General features: G+C 40.7%; 1 protein-coding gene across 1 annotated transcript in view; it reads right to left on the bottom strand.

Annotated features, from left to right (window-relative positions):
* KLF7 (KLF transcription factor 7) overlaps positions 1 to 22,929 on the bottom strand; it is a 455,464-nt gene that overhangs the window by 255,456 nt on the left and 177,079 nt on the right. Inside the window, exon 4 of the mRNA XM_063595260.1 lies at positions 333 to 387. The gene's annotated coding sequence lies outside the window, so the exon portion shown is untranslated. The remainder of the gene's footprint in view (positions 1 to 332; positions 388 to 22,929) is intronic.

Consider the following 22,929-nt stretch of genomic DNA (forward strand, 5'->3'; position numbering starts at 1 on the left):
AAGGAAGGACCCTTGAGAGAGACGAGTGACTGCTCAGTCTCAAGCAGTGTCTATTACACACAAATATCCCAAGATTTCCCCTTTGCCTTTGACAAACTGGGAGGAGGGGACAGGTTGTCCCAAAAATTGAGGTGACTGGAAACCAAATTTTTTCTACTGTGGAGGGTGTCTGCAGTCTTAATTACTCCCTTCAAATGGAAGAACAAAGCTCCCATGGAGGAACTGGAGAGAGCTGAGCTGAACTGAGCTGTAGGTTGATCATATTTCAAGGTTTGCTTGTAATCAATACTACTTTGGTCACCCCCAGACCATTACTGCAGAAGCCTCCTTACCAGTATCAGGATCCTACTTTGCTCTGCAGCCACTTCCTGGAGTTCTTCGAAAACTCTAAAAGAAAACAAAACCCAAACACATCACATCAGAAAGATGAGGCATTGAGAAACTTTATAAGCTTAAGAGGAAGTAGATGCTTGTGTAGGGGAATTTTTAGATTAGGGAGAAAGAGACAGACATAGGAAGAGAGAAAGTCAGTTCTATTTCCAGAGAAAATAAGAAGTTGTTTTGTTGAAGATTAAACCTATTATCAGGGCCGAACCAGATCCACCAATAAAGTAGTACTCTTTATTGCTCCTCAAGTGTTTGGCATAGGTATTTTCCACTTGCAGCTAGCATCTTAACTGTATATCTAAAACTGACATTTGCAAAACCAAACAGGTGAGGGGCCATATTGGCTCTGGAAAAGAATTCACATCCCTAATACACAGAAAATATGATTTATAAAAATCCACTTTTTTTTCATAGAACCATTCAGGAGCACAGCATTGATAGAAAGTGAATATTCCTAGACTCTAACATAAAAAAAAAATCTAGTCAAAATGTATCATACAGTGTTGTTGAAAGAAATTGCACATACATGTAGAAAACAACTTTACATTGAAAAAAATCTTTACTGTTCATGGATTAGGTTTTACCTAAAGCCCTATTACTTGCAATTGTGCTCATCCCACAGATGTTTACTCATAATCTATCTTGCTCTTTATAAATCAAGTTAACAACTATTACATGTCTTTTATGGACTCAAAATTTCAAGAACTCTGTGAGAGGCATACAAACAACATATATATAACGCACAGCTATCCATGACATGGATTTCAACTGTATCCCCCAATAACCCAGGTTCTTCAGGTCATAAATGGATGGGCTTTATCTTCTAACAATCCACACGATCTGTAGCAGATTTTCCAGATGGTAAGCAATGGAATGACCAACTGTCCAGGTTTTCCCAAGACTGAGGGAGTTCCTTGGTTGTGAAAGTTTCAGTACTAAAACCAAGAAGATCTCAGGCAAACCTGGATAAGTTGGTCATCCTAGAGAGTTGAGGGAGAAATGACATCATTCAATTATATCAGTGTAGTAATCACATACTTGTCCTCTGCTTCTTCCTTGTCTTTCTTTCCTTCCCTTCCTATCCCATCTTACTCTCTTAGGATAGCTCTATGGCACAGTGACTAAGAACCAGATTGTGGTTTCCAAATAGATACGGGTCTAAATTCCAGCTTTGCCATGACTTTTTAAAAATCTTGTACAATTGACTTAACTTCTCCAGTCCTGCTTCCTTACTAGTGACACATGAGAAAATGCATATGAAGTACATACCATCATGCCTGACACATACATCATGCTTTATACATGTTAGTCACTATTGTCTCTGGATCATGCCCTTATGGATACTTCCAGCTTCCAGGGTTCTGGTTCTAATGAGACCAATATCAGGGCATGCTATAAATCAACAGGAATTAAACCTTCCCACCGCAGTGCATTTGCAGAGCCATATGCAAATCAATCCTTTGACGTTTCATTAATGAGAAGGCAAAAAGTACGTACAACTGAAAGCAAGAAGTAGGTATAACTGCAGCAACATCCTGATTACCCAGAATTTTTCCAACTTTTCTCATCCAATCTCTTCAAGCAACCCCCTTGCATTCTTGTTCCCATATGCTTGACACCCAAGCACATAGAGACATACACATCACATAAACACACAGAGGCACACACATATACAAAGAGGTTTTTATACGGCTGAGCTGGGAGAAGCCAAGTAAAACACTTCTTCTTTTGTTTCTAGACTATTTAGCAAATACGAGGAAAATGACGTGGCACTGAAGAGGGGACTTAGAGAGATAGGGCCAGCAGGTGGAGGAGGAGAGGACGTGCTGGGAAAAGAATGCAGAAAGGAGATTTTTTTTGGCCACAGAGTTTTTGCTAAAAGCAGCTAGGAAGCCCCACGGCTCCAGTGTGCGTGAACTCCTGGTAATTTCCTTGGGGAATCCCGCCTCAGAGAACCTCTACCCCGAGAATTAGGAGGAAGCTGAGCTAGGTGAGTTTCCAAACGGAGGGGGTGGGTGAGTGACTAAAGGCCTGAAGACCAGCCCAGACGAGTTTCCCAGTGGGCGTCCCCTGGCTGCTCTGACAGCCACAATAGGAACTCAGTCCAGAAGAGGGGAATGCCGAGGCCAGGGACGATTCCTAGTGTTTTCCTTTGTCTCTCAGCTTCCTGTGTTTGAAATGAAGGCATCCGAGGCTCTCTGTGGCCACTCTTGTCTGGGATTCTTTCCTCAAGAGGTGTTCTTGAATTTGTGAGAACTGCCAGGAAATGGCGTGAGTCATGTCTTCTTAGCAGACAATATTCAGCTTTAGAAATTCCCAGAGATATGACTTGTTTATAGGAAAGGAAACAGGGCTATTCTGAGCTGCCAGGGGAAGAGGAAAGCGCTGCTCATTTTTTAAAATACCGTGTTGAAAGGTCATACACGCGGCCAGAGTGCCAGCAAGAGCCCGGTATAGACACTGATGTTAGCAGTTCATTTGCCTACATTTCAGGCGATATTTTTGAGCGTGGCATTTTAAAATGCGAGTTCCATGGCATTGAAATTCCACTCCCAGTCTTAAGCCCAAAGGCATGAGCAGGCTCCAAGGGGGAGTCAGTGGGTTGGAAGGGTGCGGCTGGGGTGTTGTTAGGCCTGGCTGAGGGGAGGGGAGGAGCATATACAAAGACACCACCTTTCTCTACTTTCTAATTTCACATTTCTTGAGCAGCCAGCTGATTTTTGTTCCCATATTCCATGCTCCTTCCTCTACTGTCTTTTCTTCATAGTGTTAACAACTGCCATGTCCATTGTCCTTACCTTAAAGGATTGTTCAAAGTGGCCAACTTTGGAAAATGTGTCCAAGGAGAAAAACTGGGGGGGGATTCCTACTCCTGCAACCCTTGCTTCTGGCATTGGACCACCTTCTTGTGCAAAAAGTTTGGTCCTGAAATGTTTGAACTCGTAAAGGCACCGTTTACACATCTGTCACTGTTAGCAGAGCCAGTCAGCTGACCACAGAGATTGATTTCCAAGGAGAAAATAATCCACTGAGTATTCACTGATACAACAATAATTAGCCAATGTGATAATTTCATAGATACCACATCTGATAAAATCAACACCTTTTCCTAATTATAGAGTAAACATTTCAATAGGAATAGAAGGATGCTCCTTCAATGTGATAAAGATGCTCTTGGCTTAAAGTAAATAAAGATTATAATTAATTGGTAAACATTGAAAATCAGAAACAAACACAAAGAATGTCCTTTAGTATGATTATCACTGTTTCTGGTTTTTGTTTGTTTGTTTTTTGGGGTTTTTTTGAGACAGAGTCTCGCTGTGTCGGCCTGGCTGGAGTGCAGTGGCACAATCTCGGCTCACTGCAACCTCTGTCTTCCAGGCTCAAGCGATTCTCGTGCCTCAGCCTCCCGAGTAGCTGGGACTATCAGCTAGCATCATTATCACTTTAGATTCTCTGGTTAATGCAGTAGGTTATAAACACAAAAGGAATAAATTTTTGTGAACTAAGATACTAAAGTACATGAAAATCACACAAGTATAAATCTGAAAAAGTCAAAAGAATTAACTAAAAGCTTTCTTTATTTTAAAAAAGAGTCATAAAGTGGCTTGGAATAAGATAAATACCTAAAAAGCAACAGTATTTCTATATACTGGCAGTAAACAGATAGATAATATAAAGCAAAAGAAAAGCTATTCAATAGCGACAAATATAAAATATTTATAAACTCGATAAGAAATGTATTAAAAGTTTTAAAACCTTGATTGGGGGATATATTTTTAATAATTAAGAGGAAGAGTTATATTTTTATTAGATGGAAAAATTCAACATAAAGATGCCAAGGCTCCTCAAACTTACTGAAATAATTCTGTCTAAAGATCCAACGGGACGTTTCTTGAAGGTCATTAGAATGAACATTGACGAATTGCTAAGCTTAGTGCTTATCTTATTAAAAACATTCAAAACTATAAACAGGAAAACTAGCAAAATGCAAATGTTCTTAGGGATCAGCCTCGTCAGATATCAGAACCTATTGTAAAAACTGAAACTGTGTTTGATGTAAATATAAAAATATAAAGAAAAAGAAAATAATGAAATCCCCTGAAACAGACCCTGTTATATACATATGTGTCACATTTTATAGATGGCCTCATAGTTCACAAAGTTTTCCACTTGCATTATCTTTTATGCTTCAGAATCATGCTAGGAATCAAGTCGTATTATTACCCTCAGTCTTAGTTCTGAAGAAACTGACACTCAGAAGTGGCTTGACCAACATAATAAAACTAAGATAAACCCAGACTTGAACCTAGATTTTCTGACTTCTCTTACCAGGCCTCTTTTCACTACATCAATCTCACAATACATTGGAGAATATACTTTTTTTAACCATACTGAAATTAGGGGAAAAAATGTTTCGACCTGCCCTTACACCATGTACTCCTGCTAACAATAAACAAACAAAATCCTGTAGTTGTTTGATGAAACATAGAGATATGACACTGAACTAGGGTCTGTGTCTGTGGTTGTCCCTCACTGAGTCCACTCACAAAGTACGAAGCTACAATGCTTCCTATTCACCTCCTCCCACCCCCACCCCCACCCTATCACCCCCATCCACCCCAGATGAATTACTTATTGTCGCTAAGACGTAGCAGTGCCCAAAGTGAAATTGAAACTCTCCAGCAAATTACTGTTAAAAGAAAGTATAGTCCGTCTGTTTCTGGGGAGGGGTTGGATAATTAGAGAGCAACTAATTAGGAGCATACAGTTAAGAGTAAGGACAAACAGAAAGAAGAAAAGGAGTAAGCAACTCATACATAGCGCAGACCCACTATGTGGGACAACCACTCATCTCTGACATTGTAGCAAAAAAGCAGCTGTCAACAATAAACATAAATGCTAGCCTTAGCTGAATGGGCACAGCTGTGTTCCAATAAAACTTTATTTCCATAACAGGCAGCAGGCAGACTATACATTGATGACTCCTGTACTAAGCAATTTAAGATAGTTTTTCCATTCAATTATCCTAAAAAAAAAAACCCTTTAGATAAGAAATCAGAGGTTACTCAACATGACCACCTGACATTAAGATGGATACAAGTATTTGCCTCAGTAAGTGGCAGAGCTGAAATCTGAACTCAGGTCTTGTGACTCCCAAGCTGGGAAGCTGGAAAGTGTGTAGTCTTCTGATAGGGCAGCCTCCTGTGACTCAGAGGTTTAACTGGATTTTATGGGTGTGAAGTCTCAGCAGGTAGAAGAGGCCTGAACAGGCTGCATCTAATGAACTAGACATGTGTTGCACTGAACCAGGCTGGGAGTGCGTGGGTGATCTCTGTTGCAATCATTTAACAAAGTAGGGAGATATAGACATGCCCATTCACCTCAGACACACCCCTCACCTCCGAGACATCAAATCCGCTCCCCCTAACACAGAGCAGGGTGCAGTTGTGGTCAGAAGTGAGTGGGAGAAGGAGGGTAGGCAGATGGGTGGCTGTTTATGGAAACCAGGAAATCCCAAAAAATAAAGTCATCTAGAGCAATTCGGGCAACTTCTTTGAGTCCAAGCTTTCCTTTCTGTGGAATAGAAATGTCTGTCCTCTTTCTTTTCTTTTTTTTTAGCAAGATGTCAGAATAATACAATAGGAACAAAAAAAACAACTCTGTGTAAAGTTCATTGGGCACCTCAGGGATACATGTCATTTGATGACATAGTCTCATTGTCACCTGACGCCCCATGACTTCAGCTGGCTCCAGAGTCTGCATGTAGCTTTCTGTGGGGAACTCTGCCATCTTTACATTTAACACATCTCTGCTGACAGACCAGCACTATTGAGCTGGTGCTTTGACAACCACGTCGACAAGAGACCAGGAGAGATGCCATGTAAAGGTGAAAGGACAGTGACTAAGGGGAGCAAATGAGCTTTTAAACGAGCCTGACACCATCCAGCTAGTTTTCATACTCCCTCCTGTGAAAAATCTTGACATATTGGTACATTGCTATGAGTTATTTATTTATATCGGTGTATAGTGGCCTAATATTATTTGCTCTTGCAGAGTGTTATCTAGGACTACAAACTTATTTTATTTTAAGCTCAATGACATTTCATCAACAGTTAACACAGCGTGAGTAGCTAAAAGTCACTTCAGGACAGTACATGAGGCCTCTCAGATGTTGTTGCTTTATTGCTTGACTGGATAGTTCTCTGGCTTTCTCTACTTTTGATGGTTTCTGTTTTTACTCAGCTTTGTCTGTTTTGAGCTGTATTTTTTCAGTCCATTATTACATATTATATTATTTATTTCACCACAAGATTTATTTATTATCTGCAGTAATGAAAACTAATTTGTTTCATTTGCCCATGTTAGCTATGCCTAAAAGGGAAAACAATTCTCTCTTGGTCATACAGAGAGGGGTAGAATGGAAAGGAGATGGGGACAGTCACTGAGGAGTCTCTAAGAGGATTCCATCCTGGAGAACCGGGCTCAAACAAGGCAGGGTTCATGTCAAACCCCTGGCAAATTCTCTCAATTTGGGACTGAGTCTCTCATGGTGCCTAGACTTTGGTAATGCTTTCTGGAAACTCAGAAACTGTTGGTCCTAATCTCAATTCAGCTATTGACATTCTGGTCTTTTCTATTTAAAGCCACAAAATTGACTGTTTATTTTCTAGTCATAGTTTAATTTTGTTTTGTTTTAAGCTCTCTTAGTTGATTTCTGCCCAATCAATAAGATCAGCCACACATTTAATCTGATTCTGTCATTGAGACAGCTGAACACCCTGGCAATTCTACAGCCTACTCTGGGTAAGTTCAGTCCATATAAACTCAGCCCATTTCCAACACCTCTGTGACAGCTTTCTCATCTGTAATATGAGAAAACACTCACCTAGTTCACAGAATTGTTGGAAGAATTATATAATAAACAAGACTGTACTACATTTTTTAACTGACAACATACATTTTCTTAATAAAAAATAATATTTTAATAAAACAATAATAATATATGTCTCCAAGAAGACGAACGCTAGATTTCTCGGGTGTTCTGTGTGTTGCAGCACTTTGCTGGTGTTGACATGAATTTGTCAATCAGAACAGTTATACTCATTAATAAGAATAAACATTGACTTTTGCAGTTCTGTACTGATTATAATTTAGCCCTCTTTTAAAAAAACTATGAAAGTATTACATATAGAAAAGGGCATAAATGTTACATGTGATGAAGTTTCATAAAATAAACACACCTGTGAAACCAACACTCAGATGAAGAAACAGAACCCCTACAGCATCCCAGAACCAGCCCCATGTGCCCCATTCCAGGCATTCTTCCTCTAAAGAAAACTCCTTTCCTGACTTCTAACAATATAGATTAGTTCTACCAGTTTTCATAATTTTTTATACATGGAATTAAAAAATTATGTAGTATTAGTACAGATCTTTCTAAGCTTATTTAAGCTTAGTTCATAAAGAAGATATGGGTTCTAAAGCAGTCTTTCTTTTCTAGGCTGACTTGAGGAAAGAGAGCTGGAGGAGGGGGGTGAGTAGAGGAACCCTATAATTTGTCATCCAAACTGGGACACCTTTGAGAGTGAAAGAAGGTGCTATTCATAATAACAGTGGACAAAAGGCATAAGCAGTGACTGTCCCCAGCAAACCAGGACATGTGGTCACCCTGGTGAGAGGGGATGGTAGAAGGTAGCAGGGACACACTGGCAGGAAAAATCTGCCTTTGGGGCCCTAAAATAGAATCCATTCCAGTTGCCCAATATGGATTCAGGACTGGGGGCTGGTAGCACACTTCCCAAAAAGTGTTGTCATTGGTAGAAAACTCAGGTCAATAAATACTTACTGGATCCCTGCTAAGCGCAAGGCACTGCAATGGCACCAAGATGGTTTGAGCACTGTCCCTGCCCAAAGTAGCTCACAGTCTGATAGTGGCAATGAGACAAGTTCACAAATAGGTGAACTGTAAGGTGGCTGCCAATGGAAATGTGTGAAGTATTATGTGGATTCCAAATACAGCGTTATTTGGATTACAAGGAACAGGAGATCGTGCCCACTGGGAGACATGGAAAAAGCAAGCACCGTGGGGTAGGTAGCATTCAGCATGGTCTAGAATCTTACTTCAGTGGTCCTCAACTATGCATATTAGAATTAGCTTTTCTAACACCCAATACTCAGGCAGCACCCCAGAACAATTAAATCATAGTCTCTGGGAATAGGGCCCAGGTCTAAATATTTTAAAAGCTCGCCCAGGTAACTCCAGTGAAGAGTGAAGCCTGAGAACCACTATTCTACAAAGATGAGTAGATATTAGCTGGCAGGAAAGATGGGGCAGAGAGGAGGCCATGGAGAGAACAGCTGTGAGTTAGTATATTCCCTCTTTGGTAGGCACACAGAGAAGAGTTGCCCACTGGGAATTAAATATGGAGGAAAAGCAGCAGGGCAAAAATAATTTAACCCCCTTCAGGAAAAAAAAATTAATTAATTATGAAACCATTTGCTAAGGCTGATAACAGGGATGGATGGGGAAAAGATGCACTGAACACCAAGGGAACACAGAGTGGCAATAAATCCATCATAAATCGCACAAGCCATCAGATAACGTCTGTTCCTCACATTAGCATCCCATTAAGCTGCTATTAGTGATAGCAAGGAAACTGAATGAAACCGGCTTCCTGGGTTAGCATTAGCAGCCAGGGAGAGTTAACAAGCTGCAATCCTTCACTGGTACCTTTAAGGACCTGAGGTCCATTTGTAAAGGATGCTTAGAGGCCCCAAACCTTGACCTATCACGCTCATGCTGTGGGAGTTTGTGGGGGGGCTGGAATTAATCACAGCAGGGACACAATTTACCGATCAATACCAGCCAATTAGAAGGCTCCCTGCTGTGGAGAGTTCCCTTGGAATGCCAGATGACCTTTGCCCTTGACTTTTTGTGGGGGCAGATGTTTCTTTAGCACAGCTACTGATAAGGATGGTGTTCCGAGGGGCATAGCTCATTTCACATGCCAACCGCTGCCCGGGCATCTTGGGGCTGAAGTTTTTGAGCACTTAAGCATGAGCCACCTGCCAATGGAAGGTAAAGAAAGACAGGAATGGAAATTATAGCAATAATTAATTTAAAGCCATTGTGCCACTTTTTCTGTGAACTCAGCCCTGACCTTCAAGAAGCCACTGAAAAGAGCAGAAAATTAGGAAACTCAGTCTTTGCCCGGAGTTCACTATTGTGTTGCTGTCCTGTTCTGCAGCCTCCACTACCTATCAGAGAGAGGAGATTCTAAGGCCTGGAGAACCACCTAGAGGGAAAAAGCCCGATAGCTACCACTGCTTTCCATGATCTGGCTTGGGGACTCCAGCTAGAGCCTGGGTGGGCCCCAGAAGCCCCATTCTTCCAGGACTTCTGGATAGCTGTTTGCCATTGTTGTTTACAAGTCTTGGCCAGTATTTTTTAAAATCAGTTTTCTGACATCTTTGCCACAGAGGTAATGTGCCCCAGGACACAGAAAAATAAATAAATAAACATTTATTTATTTTAAAATATTTACTTAAAAATTAATAACTATTAGATAATTAATTCTAGGAAGTGTTCTGAAGTTTACCATTTTTTTTGGTCACTTACTTTTTTTAGTCATATTTTAAGGTAAACAATCTATTGTATACAGCCTTTCCTGGAAACTCCAGGACATTAAGCATTTGACCTCATCCTTCTAGCTGCTTCACCTCCTCTTGCAGATTTCCATCATGGTTTCTTCGGATGCCAATTTGGAGAATCCTTCTCAACATTTTCCCTCCTAAGTATTCCTCTGCCCCTTTCACCACAGAGAATCATGGTTTTCAAATGAAAAATAAAAACAAGTTTGGGGCTGACTTTAATAAGTACAAGACATGGGGCAAATCATACAGTGATTCCCTCCCTTTCCTTACCCTAAACCACAAACCTTTTTATTTAAGTCAAACCTGATATAAATGGTGATCAAAAATATCACTGAAGTGAAAAACAAACTTTTGGAAGATCAACAAATTTTTGGAGGGAACTGTGAGCAGATAGGAAAGGAACATCATCATCATCACAGATTTTGCCTTGGAAATGTAGACAGTGGGGAAGAGTTTTGCAAACCAATGACACATAAGTGTGTTAGCCTCGAGAATATTTAAATATTTAAATGCGCAACTTGGCAGAAGCCACCATCTTTCTATATCGCCCTGCACACCCACTAGCTCCTTAAGTCACTCTGTGTCCCTCCCCAAATGTGCAACTGTCACCCTGTCCCCTGATCTGAGGAAGGATCCTGCCCAAGTTCTTCACTTACACAGGAGAGGGCAATTGTCCACATTCCTTTCTACTCTAAATGCTTTTCAATCTCTGCTGTGTTGCAGTCTTGCCAAAAATGTTTAGCCTGAATCTTATCACGCAGGGAAAATCCACACAAATCCAGAGTGTGGGACATGGATGTGTGTGTGTGTGCCTGGTGGGGGTAGGGGGAGCACAAAGTGGCAAAATGCTAAAACAATTATTGAATCTAGTAAAGCAGAGCAGGATTCTATAATCATTTCAATTCTTTTATAGGTTCAACATTTTTCAAAATAAAAAGTTGGTAGAATAATAGGAAGCCATGAGGACCAAGAAGCTCACATTTCCAAGGCTTTCTAAGTTTCACCTTGAAGCAAGATACATCATAAAGCATTGTCTAGGTACAACTTGCACTTTCCTGTCCAAGCCTCAGACCCTGTTCTTCATCTGGGCCCACAGAGCAACAGCTTCCACTTTTGTGGCCAAAGAAAAATGCTAACCAGCTTGTAATTGCTGTAAGGAGGTATGTTTGATGGTTTACACAAAAATAATAGACATACTCAAAAAAATTCCAGATTGTAATGTAAAGTGCAAGGTCATATAGAATGTCATTAACAAACTTTCGGTGTGGCACGATGGCTCATGCCTATAATCCCAACACTTTGGGAGGCTGAGGCGGGTGGATCGTTTGAGGCCGGGAGTTCGAGATCAGCCTGGCCAACATGGTGAAAGCCTGTCTCTACTACAAATACAAAAACTGGCCCAGCATGGTGGTGCATGCCTGTGGTCCCAGCTACCCAGGAAGCTGAGGCAGGAGAATCACTTGAACCTGAGACGCAGAGGTTGCAGTGAGCTGAGATGGTGCCACTGCACTCCAGCCTGGATAACACAGTGAGACTCCGTCTCAAAAAAAATACCTTTCCATTTTTTAATTTTAAAATTCTTATATTATTGTTACTTTTCAAAAGTTTATTCAAACAAGTAAAAACACACCTCTGCCAGTAAGTGAGAACACAAAGGTGCACCTCTTGCTGACTCAGCACCTGATGTATTGCATTTCATGGCCCATGGATTAACTATGATACTCAAAAAATACGTTTCTACACTGATATTTGACACTGGAAATGAAACAGATTATTAAAAACAGTTTTCAGATTTTCCCGGGCAAGATGGCCGAATAGGAACAGCTCCGGTCTGCAGCTCCCAGCAAGACCAATGCAGAAGGGGGGTGATTTCTGCATTTCCAACTGAGGTACCCGGCTCATCTCACTGGGACTGGTTAGACAGCGGGTGCATCCCACAGAGGCAGCCGAAGCAGGGTGGGTGTTCCGTCACCCAGGAAGTGCAAGGGGTCAGGGAACTCCCTCCCCTAGCCAAGGGAAGCTGTGAGGGACTGTGCCATGAGGGATAGAGCTATCCAGCCCAGATACTATGCTTTTCCCACTGTCTTCGCACCTTGCAGACCAGGAAATTTCCTCAGTGCCTACACCACCAGGACCCGGGATTTCAAGCACAAAGCTGAGTGGTCGTTTGGGCAGACATGGAGCTAGTTGCAGGAGTTTTTTTTCATACCCTAGTGGTGCCTGGAATGCCAGCGAGACAGAACCATTTATTCACCTGTAGAGGGGCTAAAGCCAGGAAGCCGAGTGGTCTTGCTCAGCAGATCCCACCCCCACGGAGCACAACAAGCTAAGATCCACTGGCTTGAAATTCTCACTGCCAGCACAGCAGTCTGAAGTCAACCTGGGACGCTAGAGCTTGGTGGGGGGAGGGGCATCCGCCATTACTGAGTCATGAGAAGGTGATTTTCCCCTCACAGTGTAAACAAAGCCACCATGAAGTTCGAACTGGGCAGAGCCCACCACAGCTTGGGAAAGCACCTGTAGCCAGACTGCCTCTCTACATTCCTCCTCTCTGGGCAGGGCATCTGTGAAAGAAAGGCAGCAGCCCCAGTCAGGGGCTTATGGATGAAACTCCCATCTCCCTGGGACAGAGTACCTGGGGAAAGGGCGGCTGTGGGTGCAGCCTCAACAGACTTAAACGTTCCTGCCTGCCAGCTCCTTGGATCTCCCAACATGGCGCTCAAGCTCTACTAAGGGGCAGACTGCCTCCTCAAGTGGATCCCTGACCCCCGTGCCTCCTGACTGGGAGACACCTCCCAGCAGGGGTCGACAGACACCACATACAGGAGAGCTCCAGCAGGCATCTGGCGCATTCCCCTCTGGGACGAAGCTTCCAGAGGAAGGAACAGATAGCAATCTTTGCTGTTCTGCAGCCTCCGCTGAATGATACCAAGGCAAACAAGGTCTAGAGTGGACCTCCAGCAAACTCCAGTAGACCTGCAGAAGAGAGGCCTGACTGTTAGAAGGAAAACCAACACACAGAAAGCAATAGCATCCACATCAACAAAAAAGACGACCACACAAAAACCCCATCCGAAGGTCACCAACATCAAAGACCAAAGGTACACAAATCCACAAAGATTAGGAAAAAAACGTGAAAAGGGCTGAAAATTCCAAAAACCAGAATGCTTCCTCTTCTCCAAGGATCACAACTCCTCGCTAGCAAGGGAACAAAACAAGACGGATAATAAGATTGACGAATTGACTCAAGTAGGCTTCAGAAGGAGGTAATAACAAACTCCTCCAAGCTAAAGGAGCATCTTCTAACCCAATGCAAGGAAGCTAAGAACCTTGGTAAAAGGTTACAGGAACTGCTAACTAGAATAACCAGCTTAGAGAAGAATATAACTGACCTGATGGAGCTGAAAAACAGAGTACAAGAACTTCATGCAGCATACACAAGTATCAATAGCTGAATGAATTAAGCAGAAGAAAGGATATCAGACATTGAAGATTAACTTAATGAAATAAAGTGTGAAGGCAAGATTAGAGAAAAAAGAATGAAAAGGAATGAAAAAAGCCTCCAAGAAAGATGGGACTATGTGAACAGACCAAACCTACGTTTGATTGGTGTACCTGAAAGTGATGGCAGAATGGAACCAAGTTGGAAAACACACTTCAGGATATTATCCAGGAGAACTCCCCCAACCTAGCAAGACAGGCCAACGTTCAAATTCAGGAAATACAGAGAACACCACAAAGATACTCCTCGAGAAGAGCAACCCAAAGACACATAATCGTCAGATTCACCAAGTTGAAATGAAGGAAAAAATGTTAAGGGCAGCCAGAGAGAAAGGTTGGGTTAGCCACAAAGGGAAGCCCACCAGACTAACAGCAGATCTCTCTGCAGAAACACTACAGGCCAGAAGAGAATGGGGGCCAACATTCAACAATCTTAAAGAATGTTCAACCCAGAATTTCATATCCAGCCAAACTAAGTTTTATAAGTGAAGGAGAAATAAAATCCTTACAGACAAGCAAATGCTGAGGGATTTTGTCACCACCAGGCCTGCCTTACAAGAGCTCCTAAAGGAAGGACTAAATACGGAAAGGAAAAACCAGTACCAGCCACTGCAAAAACATACCAAAATGTAAAGACCATCGACACTATGAAGAAACTGCATCAGCTAATGGGCAAAATAACCAGTTAGCATCATAATGACAGGATCAAATTCACACATAACAATATTAACCTTAAATGTAAACAGTCTAAATGCCCCAATTAAAAGACACAGACTGGCAAATTGGATAAAGAGTCAAGACCCATCATGTGCTGTATTCAGAAGACCCATCTCACATGCACAGACACACATAGGCCCAAAATAAAGGGATGAAGGAAGATTTACCAAGCAAATGGAAAGCAAAAAAAAAAAAGGAGGTGTTGCAATCCTAGACTCTGGTAAAACAGACTTTAAACCAACAAAGATAAAGAAAGACAAAGAAAGCCATTACATAATGGTAAAGGGATCAATGTAACAAGAAGAACTAACTATCCTAAATATATATGCACCCAATACAGAAGCACCCAGATTCATAAAGCAAGTTCTTGGAGACCTACAAAGAGATTTAGACTCCCACACAATAATAGTGGGAGACTTTAACACCCCACTGTCAATATTAGATAGATCAATGAGACAGAAAATTAACAAGGATATTCAGGGCTTGAACTCAGTTCTGGACCAACCAGAGCTAATAGACATCTACAGAACTCTCCACCCCAAATCAACAGAATATACATTCTTCTTAGCACCACATCACACTTATTCTAAAATTGACCACATAATTAGAAGTAAAACACTCCTCAGCAAATGTAAAAGAATAGAAATTATAACAAACAGTCTCTCAGACCACAGGGCAATCAAATTAGAATTCAGGATTAAGAAACACACTCAAAACTGCACGACTACATGGAAACTGAACAACTTGCTCCTGAATGACTACTGGGTAAATAATGAAATTAAGGCAGAAAGAATGAGTTCTTTGAAACCAATGAGAACAAAGACACAACATACCAGCATCTCTGGGACACAGCTAAAGCAGTGTTTAGAGGAAAATTTATAGCACTAAATGCCCATAGGAGAAAGCGAGAAAGATCTAAAATTGACACCCTAACATCACAATTAAAAGAACTACAGAAGCAAGAGCAAACAAATTCTAAAGCTAGCAGAAGACAAGAAATATCTAAGGTCAGAGCAGAACTGAAGGAGATAGAGACATACAAAAAAAATTTTTTCAAAAAAATCAATGAATCCAGGAGCTGGTTTTTGGAAAAGATTAACAAAATAGATAGACCACTAGCCAGATTAATAAAGAAGAAAAGAGAGAAGAATCAAACAGGCACAATAAAAAATGATAAAGGGGATATCAACACTGATCCCACAGAAATACAAGCTACCATCAGAGAATACTATAAACACCTCTATGCAAATAAACTGTACAATCTAGAAGAAATGGATAAATTGCTGGACACATACACTGTCCCAAGACTAAACCAGGAAGAAGTCGAATCCCTGAATAGATCAATAACAACTTCTAAAATTGAGGCAACAATTAATAGCCTACCAACCAAAGAAAGCCCAGGACCAGACAGATTCATAGCCAAATTCTACCAGAGGTACAAACAGGAGCTGGTACCATTCCTTTTAAAACTATTCCAAAAAGTAGAAAAAGGAGGAAGCCTCCCTAACTCATTTTATGAGGCCAGCATCATCCTGATATCGAAACCTGGCAGAGACACAACAAAAAAAAGAAAATTTCAGGCCAATATCCTTGATGAACATCAATGCGAAAATCCTCAATAAAATAATGGCAAACTGAATCCAGCAGCACATTAATCCACCACGATCAAGTCGGCTTCATCCCTGGGATGCAAGGATGGTTCAACATATGCAAACCAATAAATGTAATCCATCATATAAACAGAACCAATGACAAAAACCACATGATTATCTCAATAGATGCAGAAAAGCCTTTGATAAAATTCAACACCTCTTCATGCTAAAAACACTCAATAAACTAGGTCTTGATGGAATTAATCTCAAAATAATAAGAGCTATTTATGACAAACCTACAGCCAATATCATACTGAATGGGCAAAAGCTGGAACCTTTTGAAAAGCAGCACAAGACAAGGTTGTCCTCTCTCACCACTCCTATTCAACATAGTATTGGAAGTTCTGGCCAGGCAATCAGGCAAGAGAAAGAAATAAAGGGTATTCAAATAGGAAGAGAGAAAGTCAAATTGTCTCTGCTTGCAAATGACATGATTTATATTTAGAAAACCCATCGTCTCAGCCCCAAAACTCCTTAAGCTGATAAGCAACTTCAGCAAAGTCTCAGGATACAAAATTAGTGTGCAAAAATCACAAGCATTCCTATACACCAATAATAGACAAATGGACAGCCAAATCATGAGTGAACTCCCATTCACAATTGCTACAAAGAGAATAAAATACCTAGGAATACAACTTATACGGGATGTGAAGGACCTCTTCAAGGAGAACTACAAACCACTGCTCAACAAAATAAGAGAGGGCACAAACAAATGGAAAAACATTCCATGCTCATGGATAGGAAGAATCAATAATGTGAAAATGGCCATACTGCCCAAAGTAATTTATAGATTCAATGCTATTCCCATCGAGCTACTATTAACTTCCTTCACAGAATTAGAAAAAACTACCTTAAATTTCATATGGAACTGAAAAAGAGCCCATATAGCCAAGACAATCCTAAGCAAAAAGAATAAAGCTGGAAACATCACACTACCTGGCTTCAAACTATACTACAAGCCTATAGTAACCAAAACAGCTTGGTCCTAGTATCAAAATAGATATATAGACCAATGGAACAGAACAGAGGCCTCAGAAATAACACCACACATGTACAACCATCTGATCTTTGATGAACCTGACAAAAACAAGCAATGGGGAAAGGATTCCCTATTTAATAAACGGTGTTAGAAAAACTGGCTAGTCATATGCAGAAAACTGAAATTGGACCCCTTCCTTACGCCTTATACAAAAATTAACTCAAGATGGATTAAAGATTTAAACATAAGACCTAAAACCATAAAAATCCTACAAGAAAACCTAGGCAATACCATTCAGAGCATAGGCATGGGCAAGGACTTCATGTCTAAAACACCAAAAGCAATGGCAACAAAAGCCAAAATTGACAAATGGGATTTAATCGAACAAAAGAGCTTCTGCACAGCTGTTCAGAGTGAACAGGCAACCTACAGAATGGGAGAAAATTTTTGCAAGCCATCCATCTGACAAAGGGCTACAAGGAACTTAAACAAATTTACAAGAAAAAAACAAACAACTCCATCAAAAAGCAGGCAAAGGATATGAACAGACACTTTCCAAAAGAAGACATTTATGCGGCCAACAAACATATGAAGAAAAGCTCATCATCACTGGTCATTAGAGAAATGCAAACCAAAACCACAATGAGATACCATCTCACACCAGTTAGAATGGCGATCATTAAAAAGTCAGGAAGCAACAGATGCTGGAGAGGATGTGGAGAAATAGGAACGCTTTTACACCGTTGGTGGGAGTGTAAATTAGTTCAACCATTGTGGAAGACAGTGTGGCAATTCCTCAAGGATCTAGATCTAGAACTAGAAATACCATTTGACCCAGCAATCCCATTACTGAGTATATACCCAAAGGATTATAAATCATTCTACTATAAAGACATATGCACACATATGTTTATTGCAGCACTATTCACAATAGCAAAGACTTGGAACCAACCCAAATGCCCAGCAGTGATAGACTGGATAAAGAAAAGGTGGCACATATATACCATGGAATATTATGCAGCTATAAAAAAGGATAAGTTTGTGTCCTTTGCAGGGACATGGATGAAGCTGGAAACCATCATTCTCAGCAAACTAACACAGAAACAGAAAACCAAACACCGCATGTTCTCACTCATAAGTGGGAGTTGAACAATAAGAACATATGGGCACAGGGAGGGGAACATCACACACTGGGGTCTGTCAGCAGGTGGGGGGCAAGGGGAGGGATACCATTAGGAGAATTACCTAATGTAGATGACAGGTTGATGGGTGCAGCCAACCACCATGGCACATGCATACCTATGTAACAAACCTGCACATTCTGCACATGTATCCCAGAACTTAAAGTATAATAATAATAAAAAAACAGTTTTCAACAAATTTAGAGGTTCTTTATGGAAAACTAAGTTTCCTTATTTAGGAAATAATCCTTTGAGGGAAAAATAATACCATGTTCAAAGGATCAACTTCCTCAGGAAGAGAATTTAGAGAAAGTTCTTCCTTCCATATAACAAATCCATGTTTAAATTGCTTTATCAAAAGACAAAGTTCTCACAATTGACTGAATCAAAGCACTCGGATGACAAAATGGCAAATTTTCAGGAGGAAGCCACTCCTCTAGACATGGGAGAATCTCAGAAATAATTGTATTAACCACATTAACTAGTAAACTAGGTTTTCTGCAATGTTCATGACACCAAAAATGAATAGTCAACTTATTTCTGTCTAAGAAAGTTTAGACTAAATTACTTTTTAAGTTTCTTGATTTAACGTGACCAAATATATATATACACATATAAATACACACACACACATATGTAGCATGGTATATGGCATGCTTCTAAATGCAAATTACTCACTTTACCACTGTAAGGAAGAAAGGGTAACACCTTTTCCTCACCCATCACAAGAGTCATGGCCAACAGTCCTATGACAGAAGACAAGTTAGCATGAAAAAAGCACAACAAATTTATTTAGCAAAGTTTTACTTGACACAGGAGCCTTCAGAAATGAAGACCTGAAGACCCAGGAAAATTTTGTACTTGTATGCTAAGTCTGATGAAAGAAGTAAGTAGTTATGGAGAAACATAGTTAGAAAGATCTGACCTACTGGTAATCAACTGAGAAGGGAACCTAGGAAGGCCTGTTTGCTCAGATTCTTCTTGGCCTCTATGTAGCATACCTTCTCCCTGAGTATGGGGCACGTCACCCTGGGATGAGAGCCTTATGTCCTACTTTCAAGCAAGGTAGGTTGGAGAATTCTTTTATGACCATGCTTCACACAGAAAGGCAGGGTAAGGTCACAGTGACCTTCTTATTTCTGAGGCCCTCCCAATCTCCTGCAGTTCCAAGTACTTTGGGGTAACATTTTCAAGGCCCCAGTGCCACACTGTTTACCACTTTTGTGCCCAAAGAAAGATACTAATCAACCTATAATTTCTGTAGTATGTTTGATGAGATCAAAAAACAATGGATATGCTTCATAAAATATCATATTCTAATGTAAGTATGATAGCAGTTTTATATATTTACTATAAATATATGACATTTTCTTGTATATTTACATTTATTTTACTAATTTATTTGGCATTTGTTTGTTTGTCTTTGTTGTGGTTGTTTTTTCTTTAAGATGGAGTTTCACTTACATCCAGGCTGGAGTGCAGTGGCGTGATCTTGGCTCACTGGAACCTCCACCTCCTGGGTTCAAGCGATTCTCGTGCTTCAGCCTCCCGAGTAGCTGGGATTATAGGTACGCTCTACCATGCCCAGCTAATTTTTGTATTTGTAGTACAGATGGGGTTTTGCCATGTTGGCCAGGCTGGTCTTGAACTCCTGGCCTCAAGTGATCTGCCTGCCTCAGCCTCCCAAAGTGCTGGGATTATAGGTGTGAGCCACCATGCCCAGCCTCATTTATTTATTCGTGTGTGTGTGTGTCTGTGTGTGTGTATAACTGCCTAATAGCTTATACCTTAAGAGAGCCTTAAATAGTATAAGAAAGAAAAGATAAACAAAGGGCAAGACTGTCACATCTGTGCGGCTACAAAAGGAAAATATTCCTTACACAGCATATTTCCTACATGATTGACAAAGCTAGCAATCTGCATTCAAAAGCATGTAGCCCATGTACCACAGGCTACATACAGGCTCTCAGGCTAATGATCAGAATAACAATTATGAGTAACTTTTCCCGAATGCTTACTAAGTGCCAGGCACTACACTAAGTGTTGTTTTGTTTTGTTTTGTTTTTGAGACAGAGTCTCACTGTGTCACCCAGGCTGGAGTGCAGTGGTGAGATCTTGGATCACTGCAACCTCCTCCCAGGTTCAAGCGATTCTCCTGCCTCAGCCACCCAAGTAGCTGGGATTACAGGCGTGTACCACCATGCCCAGCTACTTTTTGTGTTTTTAGTAGAGACCGGGTTTCACTATGTTGGCCAGGATGGTCTAAAACTCCTGACCTAAGGTGATCCACCTGCCTCAGCCTCCCAAAGTGCTGGGATGACAGGCATGAGCCACTGTGCTCGGCCTTACACTAAGTGTTTTGCATAATGTTATATGCCTTGTTTAATCCTCATTTTTCGAAGGAGGCTCCTGAGACTCACAGAAGTGAGCTGCACAGAGTCATGTGATTGATAAGTGGTCAAGCTGAGGTTCAAATACAGGCCACTGAATTTCAAACTAAAAACCCACAATCATTCCAGGCACCACCTTAAAGTTCTACTTATAAGGGGCCAGAGAGTGGCACACGGCCCAGGACGAAAAAGTGAGTGAGGACATTCAAACACAAGTCACATCACGACATGGCAAAAACAGAAAAACTTTGATGTTCTCCATCTGTTCTTCAGACAGAGCTCAAACATAAGAGAGTAGGGCTCAACTTTAAGACAGAAACTGCCCAGCACCATCTGCAGGTGGATTGCATTGTTTGGGGAGGCAGTCACATGACCCAGATCTGCTTCCTGCCTCTGCTTGCAGAAGTCTAACACTCTGAGGGCTAACACCAATCCTGCTTGCAGGATTCTAACACTCTGAGGCTCCGAGGTTGTTAAAGTCCCTGTCTCCCACACTACCAACCCCACTGTCAGCTTGACCATGAGTGAATGCCTTCACCAATGTATAGAAAGGACCTTGCTAATAGGAAAAAAGATGAGCCTGGAGCCTAAACAGGAAGGCTTTCTCTTCCACGGATTGGAAGCACCGCTAAAGAAGCTGGCTGACTTGTGAGGTTCGGGGATAATGAAGTATGAATGTACAGCTCCGGGTACTGTGCTTGGAGCATATGAAACATGCAACACATGACTAGTGTTGTTATACAGTTTTCATTCCCACAGTCTCTAACAAAATATAGTCATACGTCTTTTTTTAAAAAGACGTGTTGGATTCTAGTGCTGAGAAGAAGAGAAGCTACCACTAATATAGCATGAGAGAGTGGCAGACAGAGAGATCCCTGGGGAACCACATTTTTCAGGGAGAAACCCCAATTCTTTCTGCCCTTCAAGCAGTGGCACACAGCAGAAAGTGAAATCATTCATTGGACAGCTTGATTGGAAACTGTGATTTATATTACAGGGATCTTTTTGCCACAATAGCCTAATCTAAATCAGGCCATTATTTCATACAAGCCATTATTTCATAAAGTTTTACATTTTAACCTGTAACTCAGGTACCAAGTTTCCTCAAGCTACACATTCCCACTCATCAACAATATCATTGGTTTGACATTATACATACAAAAAGAGCTATTTTTTAAGAAAAACAGTTATAAGCTGATACATCATTTTCAACACACCCTATATATAAAGTTGCTGTGTTTCAGAGGTTATTTGGATTATTTTAATCTATTGAAAAAAAAAGCTAACACGACACTTTTGGACACTTCAGCCTCCTTTTTCTTTGCTTTGATGGTGTTCTTTTCTCCTTTTCTCCCTCTAGTTTTATCTCTGTTCAAAAGCAAGATTTTAAATCCTGTAAGTAGAAATTGGAACAACTTCTGGGCTTTGCACAGCACCTAGCTGGTTCTTCAGGATATTCTTTGTTCTATTTTTTAACATACATTTTTAAAGGTAATAATAAACTAAACTTTGACCTTTAAAATCTTCAAATAAATCAATCAGCAGAGAAATAACTAGGTAAAGAGCAGAATGGAAAACAATCAAACAAGGCTGGAAAGTCATAGAAAATTCCTAAAATTGTGTGTTTGTATGTGTGTGTGTGTGTGTGTGTGTGTGCATGTTGTTGTTCTTATTGTTCATTTGTATATGTGTGATTTGAGCAACATTTGAGTAAAAAAAAAAATAAGAAAATGAGGAAACTGGTAGTTGCTTTTGAAGTCATTTTATAAGGCAAATATTTGTAAAGCAAAGGAAAAGAGAAAGGGGTCGTGCAATCAGTGCCATTCCCTGAGCCCCTGCCTGCACCAGTCAGCTCTAGCCTCTGCAGGGCCCTTGTCTGGGCATTGTCCCTTGGGCTCTTTGTTCTTAGTTGCCAGGAGAAAGTGGTCATTGTTTCTCTACTTCTCTTCCTCTTTTTGTTTTTTATTTTTTTCTTCTTCTTCTCTTCCATCTCCTTATCTTTTTCCCTATTCTCCTTCCTTTGCTTTTAAATCCAGTTTGGTATAGAGGTCCTTTCTTGACTTACTTACAACCATGTTTCTTCTCTTGGTACAGATAACTTTCTTTGATCAAAGTATGACCTGTGAATCAAAACTCCTGCTACCAAAGTCCCATGTTGTACCACACTAAAACCTACAATGTCCTCCCTGAAGTTGTTTTCATGGCTCAACGAACATAAGAGCCAAGTTAAAGCCAGACATAAGATGAGTTCATATTTGAGGCTAAGGGAAAATTACTTCTGGGGGAAGTAATGTGTTGGCTTAAATTCACATGAAATATAAATGACTAATATCAAATATTTTGCTGAAGCAGAGATTGATGGAGAAAAGGATGAAGATAGAAAAGGGTGTCCAGCCCTTTAAAAGAAAGGGAGCTCTCAGTAGATGGGAGAAAATTATGCAGAAAACGTAGGCTAGTTCACTGAA

The sequence above is a fragment of the Pan paniscus genome, chromosome 13 (assembly GCF_029289425.2).
Source record: "Pan paniscus chromosome 13, NHGRI_mPanPan1-v2.0_pri, whole genome shotgun sequence".
Lineage (NCBI taxonomy): Eukaryota > Metazoa > Chordata > Mammalia > Primates > Hominidae > Pan > Pan paniscus.